The sequence below is a fragment of the Zootermopsis nevadensis genome, unplaced genomic scaffold (assembly GCF_977971745.1).
Source record: "Zootermopsis nevadensis isolate Lab colony 2312 unplaced genomic scaffold, Znev_1.0 Znev_ptg000030l, whole genome shotgun sequence".
NCBI classification, from domain to species: Eukaryota; Metazoa; Arthropoda; class Insecta; order Blattodea; family Termopsidae; genus Zootermopsis; species Zootermopsis nevadensis.
Genome location: NW_028259162.1, coordinates 16,799,291 through 16,815,632, shown reverse-complemented (window position 1 = coordinate 16,815,632; position 16,342 = coordinate 16,799,291). Strand labels below are relative to the sequence as shown.

Genomic DNA, 16,342 nt, shown 5'->3' with positions numbered 1-16,342 from the left:
TACCACACACAGACAAAGAGAATTGCGTAACTCTAAGGACGTTGACCCGAATTCGTCCGCCACTGATCTAATGGTTTCAATTATTCACGAAACAAACGACGATCATACAACGGAAGTCAAACTCTCGCACTTCTTATCGATTGTGTCGCGTGACCAACAAACTCGTCATTTTTACACTCGCGTTCCTCACTCATAGCACGGACAAGTGGGACTAAGGCATTGTGACCCTAATCCAAAGGGAACCGAGGTTATACCGTCGTGCTGGCTGGTCCAGCCTGTCGCACACCTGTTATTTAGAAAATAGGATATGTAAAATGATGACTTCCAAATAACAGAAGCAGTCGATTCAGCAACACAAGTAACGACTTCACGATACATGATTGGGGTGATATTTAGGTCGTGTGGCGTTCATAGAGATTAGAAATGCACGAACCTTTCAAAAGGTAAACCTGGAGGAAAGAGACAACTTGAAAGCCTTATGGGGTAACTGAAATAATCATAAATGGATTTTTAATAAAACTTGAGGTTCCATAAAAGTGGAGAAATGTCTTGTCCAGATGAGCGATTATCAGCTTATCAAGAAGTCTGATCAATAAAAATATTCAGTTGTATTTGACGGTATGTAATATCACTAAAATGACATATCTTGAACATCTGAACAGCCAACAACTACTCATGTAAGGCACTGGACAAAGAGTTGGTGTCCTATCTGTTTATTTAATTTGTGATTTAAGGACGCTATCAGGAGCTCAGAATATAAAATATAACTGAATGATAAAATTATTAATGGACAATAAATCGGAAAGGATGTAGAAGGAAGCGGTCATGGCCTACTTTAAGATACAATCTCGAAATTTTCATAGAAGGACTGAGGAAAAACACGAAGCGCCGAGTCGAGACGTGAGTGCTAACCAGTCGACCGTGACGTCCAGTTAATGTCGCTATCGTTACGAAATAAAGATAAACTTAGCCCGAAATTTAACACGGACTTAAGAAATACATTCAAAAATTTTACTGGGAAACGTAATGGAAATAAATCATTATGGAAACCAACACGAAAATGGTAGCATCATATTAAATAGATTCTGGGAGAACAAGATGGCTGTCTCCTGGGTTGTTGCGCCGTGTAGTCTGGTAGAAGATTACCGACGTTCCAGAGGTCCTTGGTGCCTCCATCATCGCCGTCTTCAGACTCACCGCCGTGAAAACCTCAAATCTTACAAGAATAAAGTATGGGTTTGGTCAGCACAGACGTTTGTGATAACGGAGATGGAACTTGAGGTCCAGGAGAAATGGTGCCAACTGAAGAATTTTAAGTCACTTCCAACAAGGCCGCCTGCCATGATGTTATAATAATTCCCTGCTGGTCCATCAGTTGACGGTGATGGAACAAAGGGCAGCAATGACGCAAGATGTTATAAAAGACAGCCGTGGGCGTTGTGGCAGCCCAGTTTTTATGAGTCTGGTAATTGATACTTTACGGGATGCGCTCAATACAGTGGCACTTTGCCCCCACCACCCGACAGAGGACTGAAGCGGCGACCAATTTGTATTCTCAGGCTGCCAGAGTGGGATCCCCAACATTAATGGCTGAACGGCGGAAGCGTGACTAGTTTGTACTCTGAGGTACCCGGTTTGAATCTCCGACTGGGTATGGTCACAACTAATACTTTTCTTTAGGTCTCCGTCAATCAACACGGACTCTGATGACGAAAACATCAAGGTAGAATCTTCGCCTACCGGTATTCAAGGTCAGACCAACACCAAAACAAAAACAGGCAAGCTACCATAAATACAAAGACATCGGTGCAAAAACTACGCCAACCCAAGAAATGTGTAACAAATTTCGAACAAAAATGCTACTTTTAATAATGTGGATAGAACGAATTAAAAATTGTGTTTTATAAGAGTAGTAAATACACAGTATCATATTCTGTCAAAAAGACAATAAAAGAACATAATTTTATCTAGTGATTCTATATTTATGAAACACACCCATCTCTTTCTATGGAAAGACGATAGATCAAAATCGATTTTATGAAATACTACAAAGATTATTACTACACTATTAAAAATAAATTTAAGGATGAAATTACAGGTGTGGTAAGGTATAGGTGACGAAATACAGGCTGACAAACGTAACAACGCTGTAGTTCATCACCAGCAAATCGTACAAAAGCTTAAATACTTTATTGTAAATATTCGGGGTTTCACATTTCAAGTAGGTAATAATTCACAAGAGAATACAATAAAATATTACCCTACTAGAATTAATGGGATATTGAAGAGACATTACACTTTGTCGTCTGTCTCTCAATGACACGCCTTTGAATCCAAATGAGACTTTTATGTGGCTTGAACGGAGTATCATTCAGAGACAGACGACAAATTGAGGGTATAAAGAATCTGAGGTTAACAAGACGACCAATGACATTAAGTAACGCCAAAAGAAGTGGAAAAGTATTGCTCACGGAATATAAAACACCTACGACCAAGCAGACATTACTGTCCACGAGACTAACAACTATAAGCATTAATAGGTCAGGCTGAAGGAGGCGGTGGGGGCAGATAAACGCTGACGTTTATCCATTAACTCTTCCGGACAAGATTCGTTCTTTAGGGCAACCAGACTAAGGAACTTTTGCTTTCATGGATTATTATCATTCCATCTATTCACCATTTTATAGGGCATTTACTTCTATGTACCCGAGACAAACCTTGCCCCTGAGGTACACAGTGCAGCAGCTATTTCTGAAATACACTTTGTTTTTAATACGTGTTGCATGCATTAAACACATTATTATTATTATTATTCTAAATGAAATTATTATTATTATTATTTAGACCTCGTTTATTTATTTTCTTGCTGTGCTGACTGCATCTTATTTTGTGGTATTTAATTTTGTAAGTTTCTTCTGTTTTTTATTGTTCAATGTTTTTATTTAGTATCATTAATTGAATTACATTACTCAGGTATCGTATTTAGCCCATTTACTTGTGAAATATTATTCAATAAATGCATTGAATCATTATTATTATTCTGTTTTTTATTGTTTAGTGTTTTTATTTAGAATTATTGAATTGAATTATATTACTTAGGTTTCGTATTTAGCCCATTTACTTGTGAAATATTATTCAATAAATGCATTGAATCATTATTATTATTCTGTTTTTTTATTGTTTAGTGTTTTTATTTAGAATTATTGAATTGAATTATATTACTTAGGTTTCGTATTTAGCCCATTTACTTGTGAAATATTGTTCAATATGGTACGTTTATATATTTAGTTTCATGTGTTTGTTTGTTTTCGTATTTGTAATGTTTTACTTTTATTATTATTAAAATTAATTTAATTATTTATTATATTTCATCCTGTACTGTTGTTCAGTGCTTGACTGTTATTGGCCTTACCTGGCTGTTGTCTGGCACTTAAATAAATGTATTGAATTGAATTATTATTATTATTGTTATCCCACCTATTCACTATGTACTTCCATGTACCCGAGACAGACCTTGTCCCTAAGGTACATAGGGCAGCAGCTATTTCCGGGATACATATTGTTTTTAGCAAGTGCCACATGTATTATTTAATTTTATTTTATGAAAGCGTCTTTCGGATGATTTATTATTATTATTATCCCATCTATTCACATTATTATTATTATTATTATTATTATTATTATGTGTAATTTCCACGCAGTACATGAAGTTAAGGCATAATGGAACGTTTGATCCATGTTTGTCAATCTGCCTTTATTATCTGTACCGAATACGATAAAATTCTTCTTAACATATTTCATATACAAAGTGCATTAAATCCTTTATCTCGGATGTTCTGTGTAAATTAGTGCTACGAGCACGACAAAGTAATGGCTACTGAAAATCCGTGTAATACTCTAATTTCCACGGAATGGAACATAGCTAGATCCCATTATAACGGAATTTAAATACATCTGAACATATTTCAATTCATACGCGTTCACACACAATACCAAGAGGCACAGTACATATTCCGGGGAGTTATAATTAATTCTAAAGTCAGATACTGACATTATATATGTACACTGCAGTATTATGTGGAGTACAGGTTTTCGCTTTCTTCCGCTGTTCTCTGCATTTTACTTTTACTGACCGTCTATTAAAAAGTTGTATGTGCAATTATAATGTCGACTCTCCAACTCAAATCTTTGAAATTTATGATACAATGATTCCTTCTAGGGTATATTTCGTTTAATACAGTTGGGATGAAACAGAAAAACAGAAATAAAAGTTCAGACTCTTTCCAGCTAAATTTATAATATTTTTATATTTTAATTTCAGATTCTGCTACGAAGTTTCCGTTTATTATACGTAATTTTGCATCAGTTTTTAAAATAGAATCTCATTACCAACGGCGTCATCCCGTATAGCAGCTATTACTTAAGGTGTAACTAAGTAAAGTAAAGATGTCCCACTACAAGCCATGGAGGCGCTTGGGGGGAGAGGTGGTGCGGCACTAGATAAGGGTGAGTAATCAGCGTCATGCCCCGGCCGCGCTTTACTCCAAGGAGTAACCATCACCAGGAGGCTGGGTGGGCCCCAGAGCTGGTAGGGACGCAGAAATTATAAAAATACCTTTGCCTCTACTAGGGATCGAACCCCGGCAATCCAATCTGTTGTAATAGTGATAAATATTGCTGAAATGTCTAAATAATTTCAGTATACAAGATCTTAAAAATTGATGTCTTCTGGTTTGTTGCGACATGTAGTCTGATAAAAGTTTACTGACGTATCAGAAACAGCAAGGACCTCTAAAACGTCGGTTAACTTCTACCAGACTACACGGCGCAACAACCCAGAAGACAGAAATCTTCAGACTCACCGCTGTGTAAACCTCAAATCTTACATACAAGATCTCGGTTGTTATCAAAATACAAAATTGTAATTGAACATGACGAAACATAGCTGTGATGATAATAGTACGCCAAGGGATCCTAGCATGAATTAGTATACTCCAGTTAAGATATTCACAACCTACGTATTTTTCTAAAATAGAATTTAATATTACCCACCAACTAAAGTTTAGACATCTGAAGCGAGAAAGATTTCTGTCTTCAGGATCGTTGCGCCGTGTAGTCTGGTAGAAGTTTACAGACGTTTCAGAGGTTATTGCTGTCTGTATTAGGGCGATGCGATAATGGAGGCAGCAAGCATCACTGTAACGTCGACAAACTTCTACCAGAACACAGGGCGAAACAATTGAAAAGACAGCCATCTTCTAACTCTACTTACCGACCAGGTAAGTACAAGCGATGTCCTAGATGCCCTGGATTAAAGAGGCAGGCTTACCTATTTCTAATCTGGGGTCGAGAACTGGCTCTCTTGCTCAAGTTCCTTAGTTTTTGCCCTAAGAGGAATGCCGAGACAAACTTAGGCTTCCACCGCTCTTAAATCGTCGCCATGTAACCTCTGCAATTGTGAGAGCGCAGTTAAAGAACCGACAATTCAAAAATTCTGCTTGCCAGATATTTGCCTTCAGTAAAGAACACTCCATCTCCAATGACACGAAATTGTGCTGAAGTAAATAAAAGTCTCACCAAAATCCGAGATAATGGCTAGTGAGATCCCGTTGTCGAGGTGTAAATAAAAACAGCCGACGTTAATTATTCGCAAATTACCATCACAGCGCCGCGCTACGGAGAAAAACTTACCTCAGGCGAGTATTTAAGCGGACAAGAAAAGTCTTTGTTTGTTTAACGTAAACGATGTGTAACTTTGGTGCTAGAATTTCTATGATGCATTAAATCACCCGGAAGGGATAGTAATTTTCCGGTAAGAATGTGAAATTTGAGAGAAAAGGAAGAAAGAAAAACAAGACAGAAAAGAGAATAAATGATATAGAAAGGAAAGATGGAAAAAATAAATAAAATAAATGCAATGTAAAAGAGATAGAATGATGAAAATGTAACTGTCGATATGGTCCATGATTAAAAATGATACAGGGGGTTAGAGGTTTCCAATCCTACTTTTTGCATTAATTTAGAGGTAGGAACTCCCATAGCAGTAAACGCGTCTGCAATAAAGAAAATAAAAATTGTGTGTCATCCAGAAATGACAGTCCGTCCGCCTGTCTGTCACGTATTTGAATGTAATTTTAATAATATCCGAAACTCAGGATATTAGGAAAAATCTAAATCATTGAGACTTGTACATTTCGTAAAATGAAAGACACAAACGTATTTGTTTTCGCCAGTGTGTTCAAAATAATAAAAAAACTTTAACGGAATTCCTTGGCGAGTAACAAAAATATTCAATTTTACTCCCCTGATCCATAAATATAAACACAATGACAAAATTCTCAAACGGATTTTGCCCTAAAGTCAAGTGGTTTCTAACTAAATTTAAGAGAGGGAAACTAAAACAGAATAATAAACATTAATTCAAATGAATGGAATTTATAATTAGTAATACTTATAAAGGAGCCAGGGTGGTCTAGCGGTTAGAACACTGGCCTTGTAATCCTGGGGTCTCGGGTTCGATTCCCGGCGGTGCCCGAATTTATAAGTTGTGTTGGGCAAGGCCGTGGTCTAGGCAACACGGAGTTTTCCTCCGGGAGCTTCCCCGGTTTCTCCGTGGCATCCCAACAATTACTCCATTCACACACAGAAGAAGGCAATGGCAAACCACTTCTGGATCATCTGCCAAGAACGTATATGAACAGGTCCCAGTCCGAGAAAAGGATGGAAGGATCCTGTTCATATGGACCTGTCGTCAGACAGAACACTACAAAAAAAACTTATAAAATATAATTTAAGCCTTTAAACAAAGTCCATAAACAAATTAAACTAAACAAAACAGAATATGGATGTCTTCTTCTGATAGAATTTCAAATTTCCAGAGGTCCTTGCTGATAAATTAATCATGATTTGATTCAACGCCCTGATGATGGAGGCAGCAAGGACCTCTGAAACGTTGGAAAACTTCTGTCAGACTTCACGACGCTACAATCCAGCAGACAGCAATCTTCAGACTCACCGCCGTGAAAACCACAAATCCTACTAGAACAAAATAGCTTGATATATCTACAAGTTCTTTACCGACTTGGAATGATATTCGAAAGACGCAGACGGGAGGACATTATAAAATATTACAATGAATATTACGAAAACACGTTGGTAGATTGAATTCATGTGGCACAGGATGGCGAGCTCTTGTGTTCACAGTAATGAACTGCCCAGTTCCATAAAAGTTGGGGAACTTTAGACGAGCGACCATCAGCCTCTTAACTAGGACTCTACCCGACGGAGCTAAGACATGTCTTGTCTAGCTACTTAACTATCGAATGAAGAAGACAATTCTGTTGCATAGAGCTGGTTAGTTCATTGGTTAGTCAACTTAACGCTAATTCTGTCCAAATTAAAATTGAATTCGTTAATGCAGAACAGAGACACTGGTACGTCACCATGGACTTGCTCTGTCTCACAGATCGCTATATTAGCACAATTCGACGAAGATAATAATTTTCATTAGCTTTCTAAACAGTTTAGCGAATATACAAATGAGATCTATTTAAAGACAAGTGACGAACAAACAGATCATGAATACAGCTGTCACCTGCGACTATGAGACGCCTTGCATCATATTAGCAGTGTTGCCACACACGCAACTGTTTGCCCTTCAATGCAAATTCAAGTTATATCAGCTCGACCTAAATCCAGAAAAGCCTTTGTAGTCTTCTAGAGTTACAAACCATGTCAGTGTTCAATAAAGTTCTTTTTCTGAAGTACATGCTGTTCCATGATAAGGCCTTTTATGAGGTTAGCACGCCTGTTTCATGGGAGGTCCCGAGTTCAAATTTCTTCTGGAGACCGGTAATTTTTCCTCAGTCATTCCAGACAAGTGCCTCAAATTAGGACACGACCGCTTCCTTCCATATCCTTTCCAAATAGCTATTAATTAATCATCCTAACGGTTTTCAGTGTGAACGTTCAGCACTTTCGAATTTTTTATTATGCAGTTGATTTTATTTATATTTCTTCATTTATTTTTCTTTGTGTATAATATTGTTTCTATTTCGGGTTTGCCTGTATTTGGCTGTTATATTTAATACTGTACTTGTGTACAGAGTGATTCAAAAGGTTAGGGCCAAACCGAAGGAGCGTATTGAAGGACTCAGAGAGAACAACTTTCGAATAGGAATCCATGCCCTCCGAAGTTATCCTGAGTCAGTCGAGGCCATTGAAGGTAGGGAAGTCTGATAACATACCGCTGAAATAATCGTACTTTGCTAATTCAATCCTTGTACATTAATAAAAAATAAAATTAAGCTAGTAGGAGAATAGCAAAGTAAGATTATTTCAGCGGTATGTTGTCAGACTTCCCTACCTTCAATGGCCTCGACTGACTCAGGATAACTTTGGAGGACATGGGTTCCTATCCAAAAGTTGTTCTCTCTGAGTCCTTCAATACGCTCCTTCAGTTTGGCCCTAACCTTTTGAATCACTCTGTATGTTTAGTTAATCTGTTTGTGTAATATTTTTCATTATTACTTCATTATTATCGTATGTATTATCAGTGTTTGCCTGTTATTGGCTTCTTGATGTTGGCAAACACTTAAATAAATGAATTGAATAACATATTAGGTCTTATACTGGTTTTCTTTCAAGAGCTTGGTATGGAAATACAGCGCCACTACAGTGTATACTGTGAACTAACCGACAAAGAGCCACTCGCTGATTTTATTGTACGGAGTGATCGAAAAGTCACACAACCAATTCCTGACACAATCTATTTGTCAAAAAATTGATTAAACTGAAATCGTCAAATATAAAACAATGTTGTATCAAGTGTTGGAATGTCCACCGCGTTCAGCGATGCGTGCATTAACATTGACGGTCGACCAGAACGTTTACTCCCCCTGTCCGCTTCCCGTGTTACGGAAAGGGTTTACCAGACGAGATACCGTCGATTTGTTTCGCACAGTGGAGTCGGGAAATGTATTCCAGAACTCTTTCTGGCAAGTTAAATAGAAACGAGGTGCCAGGCAGTTCTCTACAATGAACAGTTGTTACACCTGTGAAAGACACTTCACTGTTTGAAGACATCTGACGTACTGACGCGAGCAGGTTACAACATAACGTGCCCTGTGTGAGCTCTTGTATAGTCTAGTCGAATTGTTACGAATTTCAGACATCAATAAAATTGTAATATGGGTTGCGTGACTTTGCCTGTGTAAACCCACTGTAATGGAATACAGTCACGTTCAGAAATGAAGGCATGGAAAAATTCATAGGATGAAGAAAGAAAGAACATATGATGTAATAAGAAATAAAGATCGATGTTTTCATGTAAAAGTGTATGCCGGTTGTTATGCATGACTAAACAGCGGAAGAATCGAGGGCGCTAAACATTTATCCTGTATAATTCGAGTTACTAACAACGTAGTTAAATAAAATACAAAAACAAACAAACAAACAAGATAAAGGTTTACGAAAAAAGTGGAATTATGGATAAAACACACATTCACACATAAAAAGACCATTTTTGTATCTATACTTGGGGGGGGGGGGGGGCAAATAGTTTAATTATAAATGAAAGATTTTGAACCGTGTGAGTGTTATTTACTAATAAAATGGCTTCAGCTAGAGAGGACTTCTTTGATAACGGTGGGCAGAAGTTTCAAGTTTAGTGTAAGTTCGTCTGAAGTCTACGCATTATGTTCGAAACATATTCCGAACACAGACATTTTACGAAGTATATTGGGACAGTGCAGCCACACTTTGCGTTCACTTTAAAGCTGTAATATAACAGATTAGTGTAGTAATTCCGCAGGTCATTTTCAACACACCAAAAGAAAAATTTCCCTGACAACTTCTTAATACTTCTTTGATCTGCTCAGAGGCTAGTAAAAGTAAAGTTTGTCCCACTATACGCCATGTAGGCATTTGGGGGGTGAGTGGTCAGCATCACGCCCCGGCCGGCTTTACCCCCGGGAAAGGACCCCGGTACCCATTGTAGAGGAGGCTGGGTGGGCCCCAGAGCCGGTCTGGACGCAGAGGCTAGAGGAAAAATCCTCTGCCCCCGTCGGGGATCGAACCCCGGTCGTCCAGCCCGTAGCTAGTCACTATACTGACTGAGCTATCCCTCAGAGGCTAGTGCAGAGAACAAATAAGAATAACAGTACAACTCATTTACTAATTTTTATGAATCATTTCCGTTAATAAACATAGAATATCTCATTATCTGAAGGTTTTTTGACATAATTTAAAAATTTCGCATATTTGTTGTCTTATACATAACATTAAAACTGTGTTATTTTGTAGTTCGACAACGGTAAAACCAATTTACACCAAACTTGACATGCTTATTCCTTGAGATCAGCAAAAGAATTTAAAAAGGCCAAAACTCCGGAAAAACAGGTCCTGAGTTCGAAACCCCGTGAGAGTGGTTTCTGTATCTTGGAAACTAAATACGATAAAAAACGACACTAAGTCCAAACTTGATTCCTTCGTCGAGGAGATTACATGAACAATGGCTACAGAAATAAAGAAAACTGTCCTGGGTTCGAATTCCGTTGAAGATGTTTTCTGTACCTCAGAAACTAAGCACGAAGGCGCAAAGAATAAAACTGTTTGTTTTGGGAAGTACATTACAAAAAGTAAGGTCATAAACACGAAAATTGTCCTGGGTTCGAGTCTCGGTGAAAATGTTGGGTTTGGGAATAATAATTTCTAATGATATTCAACTATAAATATTAAATGGCCAGGCCTATGACAAGCTTAAAAGAAATAAAAACTCGTAAGAAATGTATTTGTCGAATTTCCCCGAGTAACAACGCGGGCACTCTGCTAGTTAACATACAAAAATTATTAACATTTGTAGCCATGTAAACGATTCGCTTCAGTTGCTAATTTTGCATTCTTAGCCGCTAAGATTCATTTGTTGAAACTGTGAAACGGAAAGGTAAACAATCGATGCTGCAGACAGCCATTTTAAAGGTTAGACAGTAAAATGGCCTCCCATGACATGACATTAATACCGTGTTTCATGAAAATCACGTGCTTTAAAAGTTATAACACGCACATGGACGAATAATTGTAGTGGGAACTGAAATATGAAGAATAAAGGGATATTTGTGATTTAAGTCTCGTGTCATTAAGGTATTAGGGGTTGCATACTCATAAAATCATTACTCACTTGTTTAGATGTGAGGATGGGTTTCCAGAACTCTGTCCGTCATTCCCTGGAACAAAAATTTGAGTTACTACATTTTACCAACCCTGCAAATTAACGTTTATTAATTCGTAGGTAACTAAAGAATACAGTTGATAAATTACGTCGCAAAAAAAAAACAAATGTGAAATACAATAATTTTATTCACCGTCTTTACACAAGCTTATAGATTGTTAAAATCACATAAAATTATAACATTTCAACATTTGATTTGAAGCCTGGAGGTTAAACAAATAAAATCTAACGGGTAGAACAAAATCAGTATACGCAGGGCAGCAGATGCAACAGTTTTTAATTTTGATTGATAGACCTGACGATGATGGAGTGAACATCGAAACATGTCGTCATTTTAAAATGTAACAATATCAAATGTTGAAATGTTATAATTTTATGTGATTTTAACAATCTATAAGCTTGTGTAAAGACGGTGAATAAAATTATTGTATTGAAGAACACAAGCATGACGCAATTAAGATATAAGATATAAATGTGAAATAATTAACAATCTGTAACTAGCCCTGAAAAACTGAAGCTAATGACAATAAACCTGAGTATAGCGTGCCTCTCGAACCAAGGACTTCTGAATACGGCTCCAATTCCTCGTTCCATTAGTGTATTATTATTTAACTTCGGTGTATTATCTACTTAGCTGAGCAGAGAAATAAATGTTAGAAATTTAATGATGGTTCAATGACAAGAAATAATAAGTCTACTACTACTACTACTACTATGGGGCGTAACAGCCCAAAATCGAGCCCTAGCCTCCTCTATCTTCTTCCTCCAATTCTCTCTAACCAACGCTATCCTTCTCCAAGCTGCTGTTCCAAGGAGATTTCTGGAGTCAGTCGTCACTGCATCCAGCCATCTACCTTTAGGTCTTCCCACTGGCCTTCTCCCATATATTGTTCCTTCCAATATTTTTTGGGTACCCTATACTCTTCCATCCTGTAGACATGTCCAGCCCATTCCAACCTTCTCAGTTTAATGTGAGTTACAATACCATCACTTTTATATAGTCTATATAGCTCATGATTGTAGCGTATCCTCCACTTTGAGTTCTCCTGTACTGGTCCAAAGATTCTTCTCAAAATCTTCCTTTCAAGTGCGCCCAGCATCATTTCTGTTTTCTTTGTCAGTGTCCAGAGCTCACTTGCATAGCAGAGGATGCTCCTGATGATGGTCTTATATATCCTTATTTTACTGTTTTTATGTACACAATTAGATTTCATAATCCCTTTTAACGCAAAATATATTTTATTTGCTGCTGTTATTCTACTTTGTACTTCAGTCAACTCATCATTATTACTTGTCAGGATTGTTCCAAGATATTTAAATTCTTGTATTTCTTGGAATATCTCCAATGTATGTTAGGCTGGATCGTTATTCTTTGTCTATCTCTACTTTGTATCATCCATTTAATCTTCCTTTCATTAACATGTAACCCTACTTTAGCAGCTCCTAATTCCAGATCCTTATATATTCCTTCTAATGCTGTCGTCGTGGCCAATTTTAAGGTAAGAGAGAAATCACAGAAAATATTATTGTTTTTTCGATTAAAATCCAAATGCGGTACCACTGCCGACTAGTCAACCAAACAATGAACCGATCGACCAACCAACAAACCAGCCATCCCTACAACAGAATCTTGTTTCAGTCGTTGAAAGTTTTCATCTGTTCGAGAAAATCTGTCATTATGATACCCATTATCTCTATCATCTTCATCATAAGAGCGAGAGTTCAATTCAGTTCACATCCCAACTACTTATTTGTTTAAATTCCTTTTAATATTATAATTTCTTACATGAATACATCCACGTGTCTGTATCCTGATCAGATATATCGAACTAATTTTATAATAATCCCAGATAAACATTACAAAATATCAAAATCTCACGCCTGGCACTGAATTTTAACGCAGTCGTACCAACAATTATAACTTGCATGTCTAAGTCACTTTGTCTCACTCTACCAGTGTGAGGTTATGCAAACCTTAAGCTTCATTTTTTAAATCAATATTTGAACAAGATGTGGTAAGACTTGTGTTCTGCACCTACACGAGGCGCATATGTTCTGTGGCCGCCCAAGCTCAGCATTCAGATTAATCTATTTCTGTGGTTTGTGTTCCATTTGTTATAGCAAGTTCGTTAACACAATTACGCGTTACTGTAAATATTGTTTATAACAGTCGATATAAATCGAACTGCTTAATTCCTTCTGGTTATGTAATCGCAGGTCCCACATATGGAAGATAGTTGAGAATATGACAATGGGTGGTCCTACGGCTTAGATATTGGCAGGGGCCAAAAATTCCATCGCATGTTGCAATATATGTCATACAGAGCCTCAGAAAAATTCTGGTTGCACGAAGACGCAGAATTTCTTGGCCAGCTCAACTTCTTAAAAACCCTACTCCATTAAACTATGGCTTATATCTAACTTAAATACAAATTCCGATCATTGGCCACTATCTTCAGTAAGCCAGCTCAGTTCTTGACGAGGTGATACAGCTGTAAATTTCTGGACACGTTTTCAAAAAGAATTCGGTTCGATTTCTGAAAAGCCTACAGAGTATTCTGGCTAAGATCTGTCCAGTAAAATGTTATGATACTACTCTGAAAGCTAACTGACGATCTTAAACAAGGAAAGAAAGAAGATGAAGTTTCAGGAGTTAAAACGAGAAGCTGAGAACTCTTTTTGGGCAGAACAAGGGACCTGTTGTCAGACAGAACACTAAATAATAATAACTACTCTGAAAGATGCCCTCAACGTTTCCTTTCACCTCCTTACCTCGTCATCATCAATGATTATTTTATTCGACGTCACATAGCTTACAAATCAGAAATGGAATCTTTAAACAATCTAAGAAACAAACAATCAAATTCAGCTTAAATACAAACTATTTCTCTAACATATGTTTTAGTATCTCCAAAGTTTATGTCCAATTAGGTTTTACAACCAAAACTCATTTAGTGATACTGGGCAAGGCCGTGGTCTAGGCAACACGGAGTTTTCCTCCGTGGCATCCCAACAATTACTCCATTCACACACAGAAGAAGGCAATGGCAAACCACTTCTGGATCATCTGCCAAGAACGTATATGAACAGGTCCCAGTCCGAGAAAAGGATGGAAGGATCCTATTCATATGGACCTGTCGTCAGACAGAACACTAAATAAAATAATAAACCTGACCTACTGATATATGTTGGCAGTAAACTCCTTTGAAACGTCGATCAACATCTACAGTAAAGTAAAGTTTGTCCCACTATACGCCATGTAGGCGTTTGGGGTGAGAGGAGGTATAGCTCCTCTCTTCCTTTACCTCGGCACTAGATGGGGGTGAGTGGTCAGCATCACGCCCCAGCCGGCTATACCCCCGGAAGAGGACCCCGGTACCCATTGTAGAGGAGGCTGGGTGGGCCCCAGAGCCGGTCTGGACGCAGAGGCTAGAGGAAAAATCCTCTGCCCCCGTCGGGGATCGAACCCCGGTCGTCCAGCCCGTAGCTAGTCACTATCCTAAAACTCATTTGTTTTTGCCAATCTCTGCTCTATCTCATCAACATACTTTCAGAATTAAACCGCCCTAACCTTCAATTAAGCATGCATGTGAGACCTGAGTATTGACGCCGTGACGACTCATAGGTGGATGCCAAGGTTTCGGAGCATCACTGAGACGACATGGCGTCGAAACCCAGAGCAACATCTTCCTGCTTGACGTTTTATAAGAAGCGTCGACTAGTCAATTTGTAGGGAGACAATATGGCGGCGAGTATGCAACAGTCGCGGGAGAAGTCTTGTACACGCCATGCTGAAAACATTTATCTGAGGTTTAGGTTATGAATACAACTTGAGTCCGTGGTATCAGTTACATGAAAGCTCTGTTTGTATTTGAAGATTTCACGTTATTAACAAAGGTTATATTTTTTATTCAAATGGTTCAGTTCCTTAAGTCAAATGTGTTTTGAATTACTAATATAATCACTATAAATTTCCTAGAATTCTGAGGTTGTTTGCCAAAACCATTAATTTTCTTTGAGGAAAATATGTGTGTACAGCAAATCTTCTCAACTGAAATGGAAATTAATACAAAAAGCAAATTACAAGTGAAGTAGCCTGACCATGAATTTATTTATTTGTTCATTTATTGTTTATTCAACAACTTTTTCAGTGGCTCAGACACTTTAGCATCGAATGAGAGGACGATAGTTAAATGATGAATTGTGAAGGATGTGGAAGGAAGCGGTCGTAACCTAATCTAAGATACGATCCCGGCATTTGCTTAGAGAACAGAGTCAGGATAGCCGGTCTCCAGGGCGAGAATTCAACCCGGGACTTCCCGAATACGAAGCAGGAGTGCTAAACACTCGACCACGAAATTCAATCCTGGCCATGAAATGCGCGTTCGTAAGTTAAGGAAGTCAAGAACGGGTTCTAAAGATAACACAGACTAATAAGCAACCTGCGAAATGTTTGTTCTCTCTACACGGTATCCGGCCTTGAAGCAGAACTTGTGAGTGAAGAAGTGAAGAACATGAAACATGAAAAATTACATAACAAGAATGAAAACGCACGTTTGTAGCACGTACAGATATGAACGTTCTTTACAAAAATTCACACACGGGCATTGTATAATTTAACCTGCTGAAGCTGTATACCAAGGCGTATATCGAGTATTATCGAAATGTATCAAAAGTGCTCAGGAGATAAGAGTAAAAGTTAATTTGACCCGAAAATAAATGGTCCTTAAAATGAATTAAAGTGAATAAAATACGTACATACATTACATATTTAATAAAAAAAGCTGTATTTAAAGTTTCACACAAAAAACCTGTCAAATTATTCGATAACAGGTCCATATTCAAAAGTTTAATAAGGCTCTCAAGTAAACTGGGCCTTATAAGAAAATCATGTGTATGAAAATTACACTAAAATGCTCCATTACAGAAATTCTGTTTACCAATTTCATCAAAATTTGTGAGAAAAGTAAATCCCTATGTAAAATTCTCTTAATTTCCCGAAGTACAACGACCCTTACAGAGTCGAAGAAACTAAATAAAAATAAAAAAAATCACAATTTTGTTTAGGTCAACCAGGCAGAATTTGAACAAAATCGATCCAGTAATTTAGTTGCT

General features: G+C 37.7%; 1 protein-coding gene across 2 annotated transcripts in view; it reads right to left on the bottom strand.

Moving 5' to 3' along the window:
* Nucleotides 1-16,342, bottom strand: part of Pkg21D (Protein kinase, cGMP-dependent at 21D) — a 119,100-nt gene that overhangs the window by 77,661 nt on the left and 25,097 nt on the right. For both annotated transcript variants that reach the window (XM_087358753.1, XM_087358752.1), the window contains exon 2: nucleotides 11,177-11,222. The gene's annotated coding sequence lies outside the window, so the exon portion shown is untranslated. The remainder of the gene's footprint in view (nucleotides 1-11,176; nucleotides 11,223-16,342) is intronic.